Below are 21092 nucleotides of genomic sequence, written 5' to 3'. Positions count from 1 at the left end.
GGTTCTCCTCCCCATCCCTCTGGGAGTGGGGAAGGGGGGGCAGCCCCTGGGGAAGGGGGGGGACTAACGTGGGCCTTGATTGCTTCCAGCCTGGCACCACTCACTTGAGTAAGTACACAAACTGTCTGGCAGGGTTTAAACCACAACAGTTCTTTTTGGCGCCCAACGTGGGGCACGAAGGGTTTGAGATAACAACAGATCTGACCGGATTAATAGTCACTCGTCACAATGCTGATTTACTGGCTCTCAAAGTTGTTCCTCTTGATCTCACAGCTTCAGAATGTTGCAACTTACTTAGGTCTGGTATTTGCTGTATAAGTGTTTTTCAAGTGTGGGGCTTGGGCTAAAGTACTTGTCTCATTGTACTTTATGGTAATGACTTGTAACACAATAGAATTATTGATCATGAAACTTATCTGGCTTATGTTCCCAGTATGGTCACCACCTTTATACTTTGGGAGGTATACAATAGAAGTGCTTAGCAATTACACATATTTTTTCTCCTTCTCGGGTGGTCAACCTGTGAAGGAGGCATTCTTTTACCCTCCCAGTCCTCCCCCCAGAGCATTTACAGCATCATTTGAGTGTTTTGAATGGCCTTTTAATGCTGTTGAGACTCGTTTGCTGATTGTGATGGGGATCACCATGTTGGCACGTATACAGAGTGTATTTTGCCCACAGCTATTTCATCTGTTTTCAAAAGTTAAGCAGAGTCAGGTTTGGGTCTTGTCTGGGGTTAAACGACGAAGTAGGAGGACCAAGAGATTTTCTCTGAGGCTGGACAGCCATGAGTGGCAGGGTCTGTGGGACAGTATGGGCAAGTATCTAGGTCAGTGGGCCCCTCCAGTACTTTGGAATTTCACCACCGAACAACTGCAAAATCCAGAAGAATTAGTAAAACACTTAAATGAGGTGTGTGGTCAGTCTGGCCATACCAGAGACGGACAAATCATGGCAATGTGCTGGGGCTTGGCCTACGCTTACAGGGCCATGTTCAATGCTTTCCAGCACCTTTAAAAGGAAAAAAATGTCGCTGGATCTGAGGGCAAAGCAACAGCCAGTACAGTTACTCCAGCTCCAAGTACAGCAGCTACACCACCCCCAGCAACAAGTACAGCCGCTACTCAAACTTTGGCTGCAGCAGATAGCACAGCTACCCCAGCAGCAAGTACAGCAGCTACTCAAACTTCAACTGCAACAGACAGCACAGCTATCCCAGCTACCAAGGAGAAAAAAAATGACTGCTGCTGCTAAACCCATGACAAGATCTCTACCACGTCCTGTGCTGTAGCTGTGTGTAACCATGCAGGTATCTTAGATACCCTACAACATCTACAGTGTTGCTAGACACCTATATACAGGCAGCAAACCTCTTTGATATCAGTAGCATCCTCCACAACGCAACTCCCACACTGGAGTTATTCTAAATATTTATTTAGATACTAAATACTGATTACTGGGAAGACAACATTAAAATGCTACTGAGGATGATGTGCAGGTGACATAAGGCTTGACAGACTTACTACTGAGAGACTGGTAATCACTGAAAAGGTACGCAAAGACACACATCAGTCTTTGGGGATGATGATTTAGTTAAAGTAAAACAAAATGTCAGCAGTACATATATACTACATGGGTAACTATTTTGGACAGCAGTGATAAAGAATTGGGAATCATAGGAAACAGTAAGCAGAAGGTGTAGATTTTGCAGAAAATAATGTATACCTGGCTCATAAATTTAGGTATCTTTTACACATGAAGAAGCTATGTTACTTCTTTAGATATCACCCATCTCACATGTTTACCAGACCACCTTTCCAAGTAAGTCTGGACCTTCTCCCACCTCCCTGAGATATTACGTCTGATTGGTTATATCCTCCAGAGCTACCTGTATCATGACAAATTTAAGCTGCAAGTAGCAAAAGCTGCCAGGTGTTTTGAGCTGTCACAAATATTTTCTAATGATAAGACAGCTTCTCTTTTGTCAAAAATAAAAAAACCAAACCCTGCTCTTTTGCCCTCAGAACACTTAGAAACAGCACTGAAATAAGGTCAATCTAGTCTTGGGGCCAATAATGGGAAAAACCGTAGCCTCTGACTAACTTTTAATGTCTGGCTCCTTTCTCTGGAATAGCCTGAATTAAATCCCAGGATGCAAACATATCAGCATTTGTAGGTTTCAAGATCAGTGTCAGGATATCATGAATATTTTTCACTACACAGAAACTTCAGTTCACATCTGAGCTGTTCCTAAAGCTCTGTGCAGATTCTCCCCTCATTTCTTTTAGAACACCTCCATGAATATGAAATAGGCTGTAAGATTAGAAAGTCATTTCATCAAACTTCCTCAGGCTGGAACAGAAGCTCCACTTATTTGTAAGGTGTAAAGAATAAGCACTCTAATGAGCTGGATTTTGCCAGTACGGATTCTGCCAGTATTTTGTTTGTTAATAGAACCAAACACTGTCCATCTGTGTTTCTATTGAAATATTTAACAAAATATCAGATGCAAAATTTTGATGGATAACAAATTGCCTGAATATAATTAACCACTTCCAGAATTTAAGCAATGAACAAAACCTATGTAGAGGAATCTCTGAGAAATTTTATGACTTACCATTATTATTATTAATAATTTAAGATTCTTCTCCAGACCTCATTGAGTGATCTCCATGCCTAGCCATCTCCTGAGACTGCAAATAGGAATGATTTCCTTTACTGCAATGGAAATGGCTATGTAAGTACCGCTCAAATGTACTCACTGTTTTGTGAGCATGATCCAACCCATTTTCTCACTGACAATTAAACAACACAACCATTCTGAAACAAGCCTCTGGAAACATATGTAAGATACCTTTTTTCATTGATGACTGTATTTTTACTGGCACACAGACATATTCAACTGCACTGTGACCTGAAGGTCTGCTCTGCCTGACAGCACAACAAGCATCCTCCCATCTTAACGGAAATACTGTATCTTGCCATGGTGAGTTGCCATTGACAGGTTTGGAGAATACAAAAGTGCTGATAGTGACAGTCAGTCAATGAACTGCTACTGAGTGATCCTTCTGGTGCATGGTTTGTGTATGGGAAGACAGAAAGGAAGCTGGTGTGGGGACAGCAATAGCCTTTGTGGAGGGGACACAGTGTGACTCTAGATCCACGAAACCAAGAGGCTGGCAAAATCACTATTGCATTTCTATACAGTTATGCAAAGAATTTATGAGAATCTTAATAGTACCAGAGCTACTGGCCATTCTCCTGCTCGGCTTCCCAGTTCTGTTGCAACAGAACAGCAAATTTCTAAGCTATACAATGGTCTGGGGCAGGTACGATGCTGAATGGCTCTCTATAGCCCACCCTTTTCCATGCAGCTACAGCTCCCTACTTGTGATGCCAAGAAGACATACAGTAAAGGTCTCCAAAGTAGCTCCCAGACTTGGTCTCTTGTAGGTTACGACCCAAGGAACTCTTCAACAGGACATGAAGTGAAAGTAAAATTGAGCAATTCATAATCTAAATCTAAATCTAAATCTAAATATAAATACAGAAGTTAAAAAGTTAGAGACGAAAGACAATTTAAACACCCTGTACAAGGTTTCCACATACATGCTATGTGTGTATACCTGTACGCGTGTGCATGCGTACACCCCAGTCTTGATCCAGAGGATTTGAGAGGGATAATATAAATGAAGAAAAAGAATTACTGATTTGGAAACACAGACTAAAATGCCAAAAAAAAAAAAAAAAAAAAAAAAAGGAGGAGCAAAATGCCAAAACAACAACAAAAAAAAAAAGGCAAAAAAAGGAAAACCAAATCAAACAAAACCAAAACAAAACCAAACCCCAAACAAATAATCCACCAAATAAATCCCCCAAAAAGTTAAAGGAAATGAAATCAATGTAACCCACTTCTCTAGGGAAAGACCTGACAAACTCAAGAACAGAGCAAACTACAAAAAAATCTGACTACAAGAAATCTTCTGCAGACTCGATGGGCACTCACACTGACAAGCTCTTAAAATTAGGAAATTATCTGAAGAGTAGGTGTGCTTCCACACTGAGGAATTCTTGGGGAAAAAATGGTAATAACAGTATCAGAAGATGAAATTCAAAAATACACACATATCACAGAAAGAGAACAACATATGTCTCTGTAGAGCCACTCCCTGAGGAATATTCCTCATGTGAGTGTTTTCCATGTCCTGAGCTTTAGAGAACACTGTGAAAATCTACTCTTTTCCTGAGAATCTGAAAATCCATGTTACAAAATACAGATGATATTTTTCTTCAGTACTTCCCCATACCAGGCAGGCGCATCCCACAGGGATGTGCCAGGATGAATGGGCAGCAGGCTGCTTGCTTCTACAGACTCCTCATAGCAATCACACCCCCTTGAGTTCAAAAAGCTGCTCCTATGCAGGATGTTTCTGAAAGGCATTTCTTCGTGGAAGGTGTTACACATGGAAGGTATGCTGAAACCCTACATCCACCACTGTCAAGGGGAAAATGATACCTCTGCAGGGGTCAGCTTGTTAATCCCTCCCTGCTTCAAGTCCCTTCTAGAAAGTTGCAGTATCATCTCACAACAGTGCTTTAGTATAAGCACTGCTAAAGGAAATCCCCAAAATGCACAGTTAATTCTTGATATAAATTCATTGGCTGGATTGAGATGATACTTTGGTCTCCTATGTTTGAGTATATTCTACAGTATATTTTCAGCTCATTTACTCAACTGGAATTTTGGCCTGAGAGCTATCTCAGGCATCTCTTGTTCACAGCTGACAGCTCTTATGAGAACAGGTTAATAACTGACAGGAAAAGCAGGGTCAGCCTTTCCTTTGAATAAGTACAACTAATGTTTAACAAGTCTTTGACAGCTGTGGGAAACACTTAGCTCTCCTAATAATTTTAAAGACTGAATATTCATTTTCAATGTACTCCTATAGAGGAAGTCAATCCAAGACTACTTCCCTTGGTGTTTTCTCCTAAAAGTGAGGTAATATTTTCAAAGCTATCAAATGGAGTTTCATGGGAAAGGCTTTCCATGGCTCCTTTGATAACTGCATGTTTCATGATAATAAGAATATGGTGGTTTACTCCAGGACAGGAGACTACAGAAAACATGGAATACCTTACCTCCCTCCAACATGTTTGGCAATTCAGATACTACAGTCATTGTCATGATTTTCACATGTATAAGCAAATAGCTTTGTGGGAAAATGAGGGAAGAGCTACATATCCCTTTTTTCTACTCTGCTTAACTCTGCAGCCTAAGGTAATCCACACTGTTGCTTCCTTACATACAGTGTTACTGAAGTGTACTTTTACCACAGTAGTGGTATGTGTGTCACTACAATTACTACACAGAAATGAATCCTTTCCCAAGACAGTACCATACATAGCTTTATAAAACATTCATTTTTATATTTTTATACATGTTAGCTGCACAGGTGAGAAAATTTATATTTTTATAAAAGGAAAATAAGCAAATTTACTAACTAAAAAAAAAAAAAGCCAAACCAACACAAAAGCCCTCTGTAGCAATATACAGTATATGTCCTAGAAAGCCTGGAAATAATCTGGAAAAGATCTTGAGACTTGGTACACGTTGGCATCATTCAATAAGCACTAAGCTTCTACACATTTTTCCTATTGGGCATAGTATCAATAATATTACAGGACTGAGGGATCTAGATATAACAAGGTCTTTGATAAGTGCATTACCCTTTTAAAAGTTGTTTGTTGTTTTTTTGTTTGTTGGTTTGTTTTTGTTATTTTAATATAGCAGTTACTCAAAGCTTTGGTCATAATATAAAGTGAATTTGCTACAATGAGCAGAACAGGTAAAATGTATCAGGAAGTACAATCATGTCAATGGTAAGCATTATAATCTGTTGGAAACATACAGTAGTAATGTCAAGTTATCGTTTTACTAACCTCCTCAAAAAAAAGTTACTCTTCTAGTGAATAATTAGGCACTTAGATTTTGAAACTCTGAGGAGCTCTGCATGCTATTTTCTTACTTCTTGAAAATTAAAGCTACAGTCAGAGCACTTAAGCAATTTAAGTGCCAGAGTCTTCCTTGGACATAAAGTCTAAAACATACTGCAGCAAGAGCCTGCTAATCTGTTTGCAAGTTCATAGTAGCTCCTTACTGTTATTTTCAATAAGGGAAAGTCACGGCACAAGCTCCATAAAAATCAGATTTATGCAAGTTTAATAAGCCTCATTTCAAGTTATTTCTCAGATTTTCATGGTCTGGTTATCTTGAAAACATGTAGGAAAGAAAACAAGAATTCTCTTAAACCTCACATTCTTGCAGAAGCACAGAAAACAAGCAAAACAGTAATTTCTCTACTGTGCTGTAAAGAGAAGGCAACATTTTTCTCAGTGCGATGCTGTGAAAGCTTACATGGTGGGAAACACTTCTTTGTTGTATAGAAGCTTGGCATTGTATTAAGAGATAAGCTTTTAATTAAATAGCGCTTCCTGAGAAGCTGCTAAAGACTATCTCACTGCTATCCTGCTGATGGGGCCGTCAATTGTGCCACTGACAGCAAGTGGCCTACAGCTCAGAGCTATGAAGTATTTTCCATTTCCCCAGTATTCATTTCACAATCAAAACATGAACTCAGTTATGTTAAACTTAAATCCATCACTCCATTCCTGAATGAAGCCATACAATTCACGTCAAACATCAGTGAAGGTGTATAGCTAGTCAGCACTCAGGAGCACACAAGCCAGAAGGGCAGAATTTAGAGAGTGCAATTGTTTCAGATCATCATTTTTTTACCACATTTGTCATTTAATTAGTGAATGAAAAATGGGAATGTGCAAGGTACAACCAAATGTTAAGGAGTTACAGTAGCCCTGGCTAGTGACTGTTACTGAAAAAAAACCTCTAAAGAACATGGTTAGGCTGTAGAAAAGCTTGACATTGCTTGGGAAGCTGCATTTCTGTAAATATCAAGAAGCCTTGAGACTGAAAATCAATGACTAGTGTGGTACAGATCTAAACCTGTGAGAAAACAGATGCCAGATACCCAAATAGAAAACTGCTCCATTGAAGCATTCAGATTGGCATTTGCAGTTCTCCATGTTTCTAGTGTTTCTTTGTTCTCTGAGTATTTAATAAGTAATTATACTGAAGCAGCTGCAAATCTCACATTTATATGTATTACTTGAAATATTTTTTCAATCTGCCTTCTTCACTGATATAAAACTATGGGAAATTACATTAGGTGTAGTTAAGAACCACAATAATGCTCATCTAATGTGTAGTATAAGCTGTTTTTCTTCCCAAAGTCTACATGCTTCCTTTGTTTCCCTTTGCTGTTATTTGCTGTTTATGGTTTTATATTGTATTGACATCTCTTTTGAGGACAGACATAACTGTCTGTGTTTGTTTTTACTTTAAGAAACCAACAGAACAAAATAAAAAGTTATGTTAATGTGAAGAGTGAAAGGATTTTTGTACTTATTTTTTCTTCTTCTAAAAGACATTCTTGACATTTTAAATACCTGCTACTGGCAGACTTACAAACATGTTACTTCAAGGTGCAAACTTCCCCTAGTCCACAAAGGAGCCTATAGCTCCCCACTGTGCCATATGAAAGTGGCTGATTCCAACACAGATTCATTATTACTGACCTCATGGAAACCACACAGAGAGATGTGTGCCTTATTCCCAGTATGCTTTTCTAGTGGGAAAGGCTAAGATGATGATATAAATTTTTTAGTTTTCTTTGGTACATAGAAACCTTTGATGGTTAAATGGCCCAGCATGATCAAAGTATGCATAACCCATTATTTTATATTCCTTGATTAATTTAGTATCTTTTTGCTCCATCTGTGCTACCTTTTTCCATGAGTGGTGCACAGAAAATGTATTGCCTTTAGTTTTACTCATAAAGTTTCAATGCCACTATGGCCTTGTTTAATTTGCTCCTTAAATAATCTTTGTAAGACCTCACTGTTAGAAACTAAACCTCACCATTAGAAAACTAATATTGCCATACAAATTAGTGTGTGGCTCACCATGAACAATGAGTCTATTGACCACATAGGTTGCCAGGCATTCTTAGATAATAGATGGTTTAGATCTCTTCTCACTCCTTTGACTTCAGAGAACATGGTTGTCATGACACAAGTTGACTTCATAGCAAATGATCTCGAAAAAGACAGAGAAAAGAAGTAATGTTTCCAATATTTTACAGGAAGCATCCTTAGGGACTGAGGTCTCCCAGTTCCAGGCCAATGACTTAATCTGTCGTTCCTGAGGAGGAGATGGCTTTGAAAAGAAAAATAATACAGAAAATATAGAAGTCTTTTGAAATAGAAATAGTTGAATTCAGAGCTAATAAATACAACTTTACCTTCAAACTTTTGCAAAGATACATGCCAAAAACTTATTCTTTTTGAAGATAATGAGATAACCGAATATACAATCTTAGGTGTTTTTCTTACTTGAAATATTTACAAGAAGTGCTACATAAATGAAGACTGCAAAGGATGCTTATGCATACTACATCTTTGTTAAGGTTTTTTTGTACAAATCAGATGCCATTTTCTTCATTTATGAACTCCACTGAATTCAAAACTAAGAAGCCATTTTGGGGAAGAACAATACAAGGACAATATAAGCTACGGAAAATACAGCGATGTCACTGCACTGTCTCCAAGCAACTGCCATACATGATATGTTTGCAGCTTTTTTTAACAGCTTTGTCATATTCCAATGAGTGTATTATAACTACTGCTATCATTACCACACTGAAAATAGAGCCAAATTCAATTTTTATAGGAACTATTTCTCTGAAGGGGAGAAGGGTTCCATGGCTTTAGTCTTCTATCACTGGAACGAACGTGAGAAAAATATTTTGAAAGAATGAAGTTTATAATAGTCTAAAGTGCTTGGATTAGGCATGAAATCAAGAGACCAGTAGTATAAAATTATTCTTTTAAAATCATGGACCTTTATTTAATGTTCCATGTATCTTTAAAAGCAAACACTACCATAAATTTCTGAGAAGTAATGAAGAGCACTTGAGGCTTACTAGCAGGTGTTTATTTGATTTTTTTAAAGAGATAAATATTCTGGTTATAATAGCACAAAAGTGCCTAAGTGCTCAGTATTTTGAGATTCAGAAAGAGGAGGTTTTAAACACCTGTTTTAGGATCTTGCTACCTCAGGTAGCCAATCTCTGTTCTACAAAAAGGAGCAAAAATAGGCTCTCTTAATAATAATTACCAAATTGACAGTAGGTAATTAAAACACGTAGCATATTCAATAGTGTAGTCTGAATTTGTCTATCATTTTGATGAAACACAAAATTGTAAAAAGAAAACATCTTTTTATTGAACTGTCATTAAGCAAACACTAGTTGGTTTACCTCCCAATAATTTAGTATTGTTATATTTCTATTAGTTATGAGCAAGGTTTAAGAAACAACTTATTTCTTCTATTTGAAAGAGAAATTATTTGTTCACTTGAGATAAGCGTTTGTGAATAATTCAGAAGCACATGATACATGCATCCATTTCAGGACTGTTTAAAAATGGAAGTCCATGAATATTTCCATTCCAATAGTCCATGCAATCATATCCATTACAGATATTTCTCTTTGTGTCCCCTAACTAGAGTTTAACAAACAATCACTGTCATGGGCTTCCTAGAAATAGAAACTGTGGGAACTACAAGCTATCTTGTTCCCGCTATGTGGATAATTGAAGAAGAAGAATTGCTGATAGTGTACCTGGGTCTTGAGTAAGCCAAGGAGTGTTCGGGTGCAAGATCAGGCTGGGAAACAGCCTGGGGAGTGATTGTTTATATAATAGAATTTATAGTGACTGAAAACACTCACTGGGAATGATGTAGTTGCTGTTTGGTTTCATGGCTCAGACCTGTATCTGTATGCTATATATTACCATGCTAGAGTGAATAAAGGAGAGCTAGTTGTGAAAGCAGTGTGTGTGTGTGTGTGTGTGTGTGTGTGTGTGTGTTTAGCCTTTTTCTTTACAGATGCCTCAAGAAACTGGTTAAATGAAAATACAAATCTGGGTAGGAAAGTATGTAGCATGTGGTTCTAGAACCTTTCTCTGGGTTCCAGGACCACAAGAAAAAACTAAGGACAGTTTTTGCTGTTTCATAAGGTAATTTGATTTCATTTTACTCATATGTCTGTAACATATTCTTATAACTTTTCATAGCTTGTATATCACAACCATTCTATTAAAACAATACAAAATGGTTTCCAAATATATATAAGGCTTTAAGTTTTATTGTATTCTACTTGATTTCCAACCATAATTTTATTTCACAGTACATTACTTTCCATTACACACTTTTGTACTTTATCATTAATACCCTATCAGTATTTCAATAAACGAAACTAAATGTAGGGTTGGCTGTTTGGCTCCATGCTTCAGTAATCTCACTATGCGTCAGACAGCTGTAGGACAATCAAATAAATGGCTGCAACACACCATTGTTTTAATTATATTTATTGATTTAAGGGTGTTTAAATACTTGGGTTTTTTCTTGAACAATAATGCATTTGTGTCTATAAATTGATTAATGGATTGCCATCTTTATCATTCAATAACCAAATCTACAGCTGATTAAATAATGTGTTTCTTGTACAAATTAGCTAAATTACACATGCCAAACATATCACATTCCCCATCTAACAGAAGAAGCTGCTTGCCAGGAAGTCTTTTTATCATTAGCTCTTCTTAAGTGTGATACAGTGTTAATGAAAAAGCAGGACACTTCAAAGAGGCAGCACTGGAAAATGCAGCTGGGCATCCTACATGGGCATTGTGTTACAATATATATGAAGCCCTCCAGATGTTGTCCAGCATACATTGTGTTACACCATATCAGTTACTGGAGAAGTTTATATTTCCTTTACTTTTCACTGAATACATCATCTCTCAACACAATCTGAAATAATGAAAATTTGGCTTAGAGGGTATTAAAAATAAATGCATTATCAGAGCCAGCTTGTAATTAATTCCTTCACTTGGTCTGATTAATTTTAGCTCATAAGAGTAACTTCTCACCCTGAGCAGAAGATGTGAGAAAAATTATTTTCTTGCCACCAGGACAGCTCATTTTAACTTGCTCTGCCCTCAAAAAAGCAGAGCACCCCATGCTGCCAAGCACATACAGAATCCCTTTCTACTTTGCAAGTGAACTTTGCCCTTTGGTTGTCTCAGCTGCAACTCACTGACCTCTATAGATAGTAACCTGTCTGTCATTACCATGTCTCACCTACCTCTTGGAGAAGCAGAGGGAGTAATTGTTTTCTTCTTGACCATGAGGAAATCAACAAAGCCATTACAAAGGCCACTCAAGGACAGTGATGAGATTCCTAAGGCATCTTGTTCATGGCAGCACTTCAAAATCCAACTTTCCAGGCTCCTGATGGCACTCGGTATTTAAAGCAACCTTTTCGCAGCTTTAAATACTTTTTTGAGTGAGCTCTGCTGGGACACCAATAAAAACTTTATGTCCCCAAAACAATGTACTTCTGTCTATAAATCAGTGGATTTCCATATTTTTCATGCAATAATTGCATCCATAACTGGTTACTCGGCATGTGTCTTGTGCCAATCAGCCAAACTGCTTATGCTTCACAAACTTTTGACCAATATGCAAAGCGTGGCGTACACCAAAGTGTCACATATATATCCCATGGGGGATATATTTAAAAACATACCTCTGAAGTTGACTCAAGATTGGTATGCTATACATATATCATTATATACATTTTTGATGTATAAATGCACACACACCTATGGTTTGTTTTTATTTAGTTACAAAACTGCAAGAACAGCAGTATGGATCTGAATTGTTCCAGAGGTAATATTTTGAAACAATTTATCTCCTGATGATGTAAGAATATTTAATTCTTATTTAGAAGCTCTTCTACATGTTTCTAAGTTGGTGTCATTATGCACAACAGAAAGTGCTGTGGCTGGAAGGCACTTGGCCAACTCTACTGATGCAACTTCAAGGAGCTCAAAGAGCATGTTAAATTTCATAACAGCATTTTGCTTTAGGCGTTGCTCAGAGACACAGAAATATCTGAAAGGGTATTTTTAATTATAAAATATTTTCGATAGTTTCACTAGAAATCTGGCCCAGGAAAGGAGACAGCAAAAATCTCTACATTGACTGTTCACAGAGTAAAGAGAGCACCAGATATTTTAGGAAACAAACACAAAAAATGTTGTTTCTGACTTACATAGTGGTACAGAAGGAACGAACAGAAAATGACAATACAGAATTCTCACATCCTAGTAAAAAGCACCTGTTATGTGATGCACTCAAAGGAACACCTGAAAGGTGGTTTTGAAAGCGTGGCTCTATTTAAAAATAGGGCTAGGTATTATATGCTAAACAACAAAAACATAAGTTTTTCCATCTTGGTAGCTCATAAGGTATTAATTTGCTACCCAAGAGAGGGCTGGGTCAGATAAGCATTTCTGCAGAATGTAAAAAGCTAAACGCTAGTATCCTAACTTTACCAAATAATATAAAGTAACTCTTTAACCAATTTTCAGTGTGCATGACATGCTAGCCGTATGTCATACTGCTCATACTTATTGACACAGGAAGTAGGATTTTGGGGAACCTATCTGGAACTTTTTATAACTGTGTCATCCACTTATTGGCTACACTGCACATTCCTATAATTTCACTTATTAACCAGCACTAATGCTCACATGCTAGTAACATTGGAAGTGGAAATATTCAGTAAATTATAGGTTGTTTTGGTTGTACTGAAATTACTTCTGACTACAGTAAAAAAAAAAAAAAAAACAAAAAAAACCTGAAGAATTTTCATAAAGATGTTCTCTTAGCAAATATGAAAGAAAAGGGAAATTAAGTAGATACTATGACTATAAGAAGAACAGTAAGGTCCCATTCCTGAAAATCAAACCTGTTCACAAGCAGGATACTCTTCCAAATTTGCAGGGGGAGAAGTGTATCTGAGGAAAGCCTGAGATAGCAGCATTTTTTTTTATCAGGCTATTTGCTAGTGAGGATGCATCTCTCACTCATCTGTGAGCAGTGACATATGAGAAACTCTGCTGAGCAAGGCAGCAGCTTAAAATAAACTATGCATTCAGTAAACCTTTCTTAGCCTTTATACTGTTGTTCTCATACTACAGAAGGTTAGAATTTGCAGTTATTGTGTATTTTTGTGTTTGTGTTACAAGAGGGTCTCCCAAATAACACTTTCATTGGCATATTGAGTGAAAATATGATGCAATTCTTAGTTGCAGTGTGTAGTTCTGACTATGGTTCAAAGAGGGAACTCCGCACCTACTCTTGAAGCTGTACAGTTTGTCAAACGCACCTGTGCATTCTTACAGGCTGTAAGGTTTTATCATTTTAGAAGTTGAAGTGAATTTGAACTTAAATAACTGTAAACTTATTTTAAGAACTGAGTATTCTTAGCTAGTCAAGTCAGACAAAATCACAGGATATCAAATAGAGCATTTTCTTCGTTCACAAAATGTAATTCATTGAGAAGCTCCCTCTTGCGATGACAAAAGCTAGAGGTGGAACAATTACCAGTATTTAAAATCTATGGAGAACTTTCAGGAAAGTATAGATGTTTCTTTCAAAAATAATTGTTTCTAAATCTAGATTTTGTAGATGAGTCTATATTTGAGACATCACTGCTTCCTTAAGTCTTGCCTACCACTGGAACAATTGCTGAATTGCAGAGAAAGGGACAACTCAGTTTTCCAAAGTCAGTTAAAATCAAAGTTTAATATATAGGATTTCCAGGCTTGACTCTCTGAAGAGCTCTTTGAAATCTTTCCCCATCTGCTCTCTGAGTCACATGATGCTGATCTGGGTGCAGAAAGCAATAGTTAAGCAACTGCTGAATGCAGTTACTCCACCAACGGGCAATACTCAAGGAATTGTAGGAGAAGAGATAAAGCACAAAATCACTGTCTATGTGTCTAAGGTCACTGCATTCCCACTATCCTTTAGATATTTTATAGCACAACATGAAAAGGAAAGAATACCCACTAATGATACTTAACTGGTTGTTCAGTAAATTCATCAAATGCCTTTTGTCATTTTCTAGCTACAGTTTCACTGGATTTTCTGAATGGCTGAATCACTTAAAACTGCTCCTTTTTTAATTATTGCTAATAAACTTTCAGACTTTGGTGAATTTTTGTCTTTGAAATTACTTTATTTGTTTGGGGTACTTTTATTCTTTTTAAGTCCAAACATGTAATACCCAAATCAATATTTTTCAGTGAAAATACATAAAAATTCGAAGTATAATTGCAATAAAATTTTATGCAAACAGCAAATTAAATAAACTTACTAGTAATTCCAGCTGTTGAACTTAAGACATGTATATTTAACATTTGATTTTGGGTAGCAAGCTCCTGGAAGATTCCAGTTAGTTTCTTCCACGGTAATTCTTCTTAAGGAACTATGCACCTTTATTATACCTGGGAAAATAATATAATAGTAATCCTATAGGAAATCTTATTTGTTTCACTATCATAGAGCAAGAAGTAGTAAAATACACAGCTGATGTATTTTCACCTGTGTTCAACACAAAAGCATGTAGCTGTATTATCGGTTTGTTGCAGTGACTTGTAAACTTCTGAAAACCTTCTGTCTCCATGCATTTTTCATATCCAACTAATTCCTCACGGGCAAACTAGGACAAGCTAGGTTTTGCAGCAGTGTTCCTCCACATTTGTTTAAAAAAAAAAAAGATTCATATTTATTCAAATATTTCCTGATTTCTCTCTAAAAATATTTCTGTTAAATGCTACATGCAACCCTCTCGACCACATTCCTACCTGCCTTTGTAAAGCACACCCCAGAGTTTTGGCAGTTGTGGTGGGTTGATACTGGACAGTAGCTAAGCACCTATACCACTGCTGAACTTTTCTCAGGCCGTGACCCCAGTGAGACAGAGAAGAGGACAAGAAGAGCAAAAACCAAGAAAACTCATAGGTCAAGATAAAAGGTGATTTACTAATGGAAGGAAATGGAAAAAAAGAGACGCAAAGGCAATCAGCTGCCACTTTCTACAAGCATATTGGTGCACAGCCAGTTCCTGAACACCACCAACCCCCCACAGTCATATTGCTCAGCAGGATGTGATTTGGTATGGAATATTTCTTGGGCCAGTGCAGGACAGTTGTCCCATTAGTCCCATGCCAATGTCTTGCCCAACCCAGCCTACATACTGCAGGGGAAAGAGCAAGACAAAAATAAATCCTTGATGCTGTACAAGCGATATTCAGCAGTAGGCAAAACACTGGTGTGTTACCAGGACTGTTTTACACAAATCCGAAACACAGCACTGTTAGCGTAAGAACTGACACATAACCACCGGAGTGGTTATATGAGGTGCTTTATTGCAGCGCTGGGAAACCAGAGGCACGCGCCCAAATCTGGCTTCGGTCTCATCACGTCGCATACCCAATTTATACACTAAAGTTACATAATCAATTACATATTCAATACAGGTTACATCATTGATTAATACATATGCATCAAGGGTTACCACATCAGTCTATTACGACATCAGCCTCTTCTGCGCTTGCTCAGCCCCCTCTGGTGGTCGTCTTGATGAAGTAAAGAGTCTTCTTCGGACGAAGTAAGAAGTCTTCCTCAGCTTGTCCTTTTCATCTTTCTGTTCTTTGGACATGTCCCAACCATTATGTGGACGCCAGCATTCTCCTATCTCTCCTTGACTGCCTCTGGTATGCCTAGGTTCTACTTGGATAGAGTTCTACAATATACTTTTCTAATTCATCAATATACCGTTCACCTTATACGGATGTGTTAGCTCTTGCTACCAAGACTACCATTGTAACATTTGTTATAGAGTAACCATGGTACAAAACTGCAAATGAAACTGCAAAGTTTTAACATTTCCTAATATACTATTGATTTATAAATTTCTCAAATATAATCATTTCTACTATTTTATATGATTATTTTATCTTAAAAAAAAATTTGCCCTTTTCTAACAGCACCATAATGGCTGCTATGAAGAAAGTTAACTTCATTCTAGTCAGACCCAGCACAGCAATGGATCTGATGAACACGGCCCTGTTGTATTTGTTTTCCCTGAAACTATTACACCTACTTTATGTTCTATTTTAAATACCGCAATGTGTTCTGAAAGGCTTTTTTTTTCTTTTGTTCTCCCTACAGGCTCACTATAAACTTGAAAACATGAATTGTATTTACACATCAACACAGCATGAAAAAGGCTTTTAAAAAGTTATGAACCAATGCTCAGTTCCTGACTACAGGTTTTATGCTGCACTCCAAAGAACAATTACTAGATTTCACTCACCCAGTCCATAGAAAAAAACCAACAACCTAAAACCAAAACAAACAAACAAAAAATACCCCAGACTTTCCAGAGCTCCTGAACACTTGTTTCCAATAGGAAGAACATTAGATCAAAACGGGTAGCAGCAACAGTGTATTTCCTCATTACAGAGTGTGACATACAGAATATTAAAAGTCTTTCTGTCTTTGAACCAGCTGAAGCTGGTACACTTTGGCTTTAATTAGACATACCATAGCACTTTGGCTTTAATTAGACATACCATAGCACTCTGCTTCTCATACTGTTAAATAATCTTGACCATAACCTGCTCCTGACTGTAAATGGAATACAAACATGCTTCCTGGTAGGCACTAAATCTGTGGAGATTTTTCATCATACATGGATATCAAGGAGATAAAGAAGGTCCTTTGTGCAAGGACAGAGAAAAGCAGATGTTGTTCTAATTCCCAAAGCAGCAATAAGCACCCTAAGAGGGTGGTGGCTGCCTGAAGGCCACCTCCATGCCAGCTACATGGGACGAGAGCTCTCATGTTTTGGGTCCTGGACCAGCATGAGGAAGTAAATAGTCCAGCTGTTTATGTCTTTCATGGGATGGGAATGGTCTGACTGATCTGCAGACCCGGTCAGAGTCCTGTCAATACTCACAGCATCTTTACTCTTCTTACAAGAAATGCTGCCAGTGTTTTTCTTTTACATTTCATTTATTAAACTAAGTCTATAGTGTGGAAGACAGATGGTATTTAACATCCTTTTTTTTTAGTTTGTTTGGGTTGTTTTTTTTTTTTATTCCCCCCACCCCAGAAATAGTTTAAGTGCAGACTGTACCTTACTTATCCAGTTTGAGGGGCAGATGCCATACAAAAAGGAATATCATGTTTAGTTTCCCAGGTGATCACTGCAATTATATAGAAACGTTTAAATTAAATAACTTGGCAAACATAGGCAGGAAAATGATGGGAGTAGGCTAATGTGATACCCTAGCCTGATCTGCCTATTTCTTCTTATTCTTCGTTTGAATGGGATAGCTTTGTTCTGGATGATTCTTTTGGAGATTTTACCTTTTCTGCATCTTCTTTGAAACAAGAGTGAATTCAGCCTAACAATAAAACAGACACAGAAAAGAAAAGGTCGAATTTCAAGGCACATAGATTTAATTTAGATTTTAATTTAGATAAGATACTGATTATTTTCTCAGACATGGGTGCTTCATGATCCTCAATCTGGAGCAAAAAGTAAGAAAAATTAGGAAGATCCTAGCCAAACAAATTCCACAGATTTCTAGAGAGGTCTTACAAACTTCTCAGTGTTATTATTCTCTTTTTCATGCAGATGTTAAAAATGACCCTGTTGACAAGGAAAAGTGAATGAACAGAAGGATCTCTGCTTTGTCACACAGAAGAGGTTCCCTCCAGGCACTCCTGATTATAGAGGGATATAGTGCAGGAACCACACAGTTTTTCAGTAATAATGACAACAGAACTATAAAATACTCATCATAACAAAAATATGAAATATTCATAATTTCTTGCACTTGCTCAATAATTAACAAATATTTTTGCTGGGAGCATGCTGCCAGCCACTTGAACTCTTGGGACTGTTCACAAATTCTAGTCACCTATTCTTATGGTTGCCACAATCCTAATCTGACTATCTTGTTGCAAAAGAGAAAACAGCTTTACCTTGCATCAGAAAGGGACGTTGACAGTGAAGTTTCCCAAGTTCCTGGAGCTTCTAGATGAGCTAGTCCCCAGTACACAGCCAGTGGAGAAGGTGAACAGATCTTCCCTGGATGCACCAGAGGCCACACAGCACCTCTGTGCATAGCTATTCATCTGAGGGGTCACAGAAACAGGTGGAGTGAATGCTGCAATACAGATACAGGTATGCCACATCCCTTCCCTCAGTAAGATAAGAAGCATAAGGAGACAAGTTAATACATAAAAAGCTCAAGCACTGTGACGATTACTTTGGCATCCTTTCCCAATTCCAGCTGTCTCAAACCCTGGAAACGTCCTTTATCCTCCCAGAAGGCCGGTTGTGATTTTAGTAACCTCCAGTGTCCATTTATTGAATATCTAGTATCTTCACAATACTTTGTTATTCCCTCTTGTGCTCTCCATGCCCTGAACAGCAGACTGAAATCCTCCACCTGCCCTGGAGCCCAATAGTCCTTTCAAACCACTCCTGAATAGATTTAAAGAAACCATGACAGGAATAACTGGAAACAGGTACACACTACTCTCAAGAGCAACACAAAGATACATCCCTGAATAATGCAGATTACAGAATGGACTCAAGTGTAAATAATAAAGAAAGAGGGAAGAAGATAGACAACACTTCAGTCCTCCCCCATAGCTCTTACTACCAAAAAAATCCATAATCTTGTTTTAAATTGCATCAGGGCTGAAAATCTCCTTTATACCAACAGAGAGGCTTTGTTTCCTTTGAAGTTATTGCCTTCACTAAAACCCACTTCCACGAGCTGAGCAAGGTAAATATCTTTATTAATTGCTTATAGAGATTTCAAGGACATTCATTGTTTGTCTGGGAATATTTTAGTTTGTTTTTTTTCCCAGAGTGACTCATCCCATACAGGAATTTTTCATGGTTCTATGTATGATTGCAGACAAGGCAGTTCCATGTCAGTGGCATTCTACCAATTATAGGTGCATAAATATTGTCACTGAATGACAGGTACATAATTTTTTATTTTTTATTTTTTTTTTTTTAATCTGGCCTTGGCTTCTTCATTAATTAATACAGGACCATCATTTAAAAAGCTAAACCACATCATAAGAAATCAATGGTATTTTTACATGGGTTTTAATAATGTCATCCTCATTATGTAATACTCCTTAGCTATTCCATGAAGCCACCGGGAAAACAAGGAGATGGCAAAAGCCAGAACACACTGAAAACTACTTTTGAGTTCTCTGCAGACACAAACACCAGTGACAAAATACAAAACTGAGGAAAAGGAATTTGAATTTTTATTTTAAAATAACTGAATATATTGCTGTACTGACACTGATGGTGCAATCACAAGTGCAAGATGGCACTAGCACAGTTGAAGGGAGAGGTAAAATCTTGTACTGAAATGATTGGTAGAGATGAAAAAGATGATGGAAATTTAGCACCAACATTTTTCAAATCTGAAGTAGAAGCCATAGAACAAATACAAGGTTGAGAACAAAGTTAAGTTAATTATGTGAAACAATTAAGTAAATCAAAGTATGTTGCCTCATCTTTACATCTCATACACTTATTTGTTATTTTTGGAGAGCATGATAAAAATGCTGTAGCTTAGGCATTTTAAATTAACATCTGAACCCATTTATATTTATTAATCTTAACTGCTTCTACTTTTAATTGCTCTTAGAACGATTTTAAAATTTGTTTTATGACATTTATTGTAGAAAATTAACAAAACTGTCATTTAAGAGTGGCAATAATTACTAATGTTATATAAGAATTTAAATGTACAAGCACACAGCCATTTAGCTGCATGATAGTACCCATATATGCTTTTGAAAGCCAGCAATGGAATATGCAGAACAGGCTTATGGTTCCTTCCAAACACGAAAAAGAAAAAGACATTGGGGAAAAAAATAAAAATGGATAACTGAACTGGAAATTTTCAAACTCTATCTGCAAACAGATTGAGAGGGTAAACTGAAATAGCTGTTTATGTGATTTCTGTTTAGCTCTGGTTAGCTAGTGATAGCTGACATTTCAAGTTAAGCAGTCAATAGCTAGGATTTCCTCTGTTCTTTGGGGAAATATCCTAACCTTCACATGTACACAAACATGAAGCCTTCTTTACATCAATCAAAGTGTGCTGTTTCACTGGTGTGAGTAGTGGCTTGTATGAGAATGGGGTGTACCATAATGCCAAAGACTGGGAGACTTTAAAATTATGCCCTGGCTAATTTTTTGATAAATTTTCACTGTATTTAAGATAGATGAGTAAAGAAATGATCAAGACTCTGATTTTGGTTTTGTTTTGTTGTGTTTTCATAGAAATTGGCATAGAAATTGTCACACATCAGAAATAAATAAATAAATGCCTTGCTAGCATTTACTTGATATTGGGCTTCATTTAATAGCTTCTGTTATTTGCAAATGTACACATAAAAAAATGTACAACAGTTAGAATTAATTTAAAATGAGTGTTTCCTATTAGGACTTGAACAGGGAGAAGGAAATATACATGTATTTCAATATATACAAATGTATGTAGTAAAATACTACAACATATAAAGAAATACTACTGTAGCAGACAAGGGACATAACAGTATGAGAAGAAAGTTTCTGCTTCTTTGTATGTCTTCTACGAACTATATATCTCACTGTTGGCTAATTCCTGGATTGACAGCTATAGTCAAGAATTTAAGTATACTTGACATGAGTTCTTAAGAAAACCTTGTCCTGAAAATATCAATCTAAATCTAAAATATTAGGTAGATCACGGTGTAATTCTTTCCAATTAAAAGTGCAAAATCTCACTTAGACATTTTATCTTCTGCAATAATCATGTTACTTCATAAATGATTGAAGCCATGTGAGGGAAATACGTAAAAGACTACTGCAGTATTGAGCAACAGTGTTCATTGCATTCAGTATTGTGTTCTGAACTCTTTCAGTTCCTATTGAGGTTAGAGGGAATGAAAGTACCTCAGGGAATTAAGGATCAATCACCATGGTCCACTTCTTGGTGGATCT

This window comes from Neopsephotus bourkii, unplaced genomic scaffold (assembly GCF_033783945.1).
Source record: "Neopsephotus bourkii isolate Nb327-2 ecotype Australia unplaced genomic scaffold, CSIRO-AGI_Nbou_v1 NB_741, whole genome shotgun sequence".
Taxonomy (NCBI): Eukaryota; Metazoa; Chordata; class Aves; order Psittaciformes; family Psittacidae; genus Neopsephotus; species Neopsephotus bourkii.
This window is presented reverse-complemented; position numbering follows the sequence as displayed.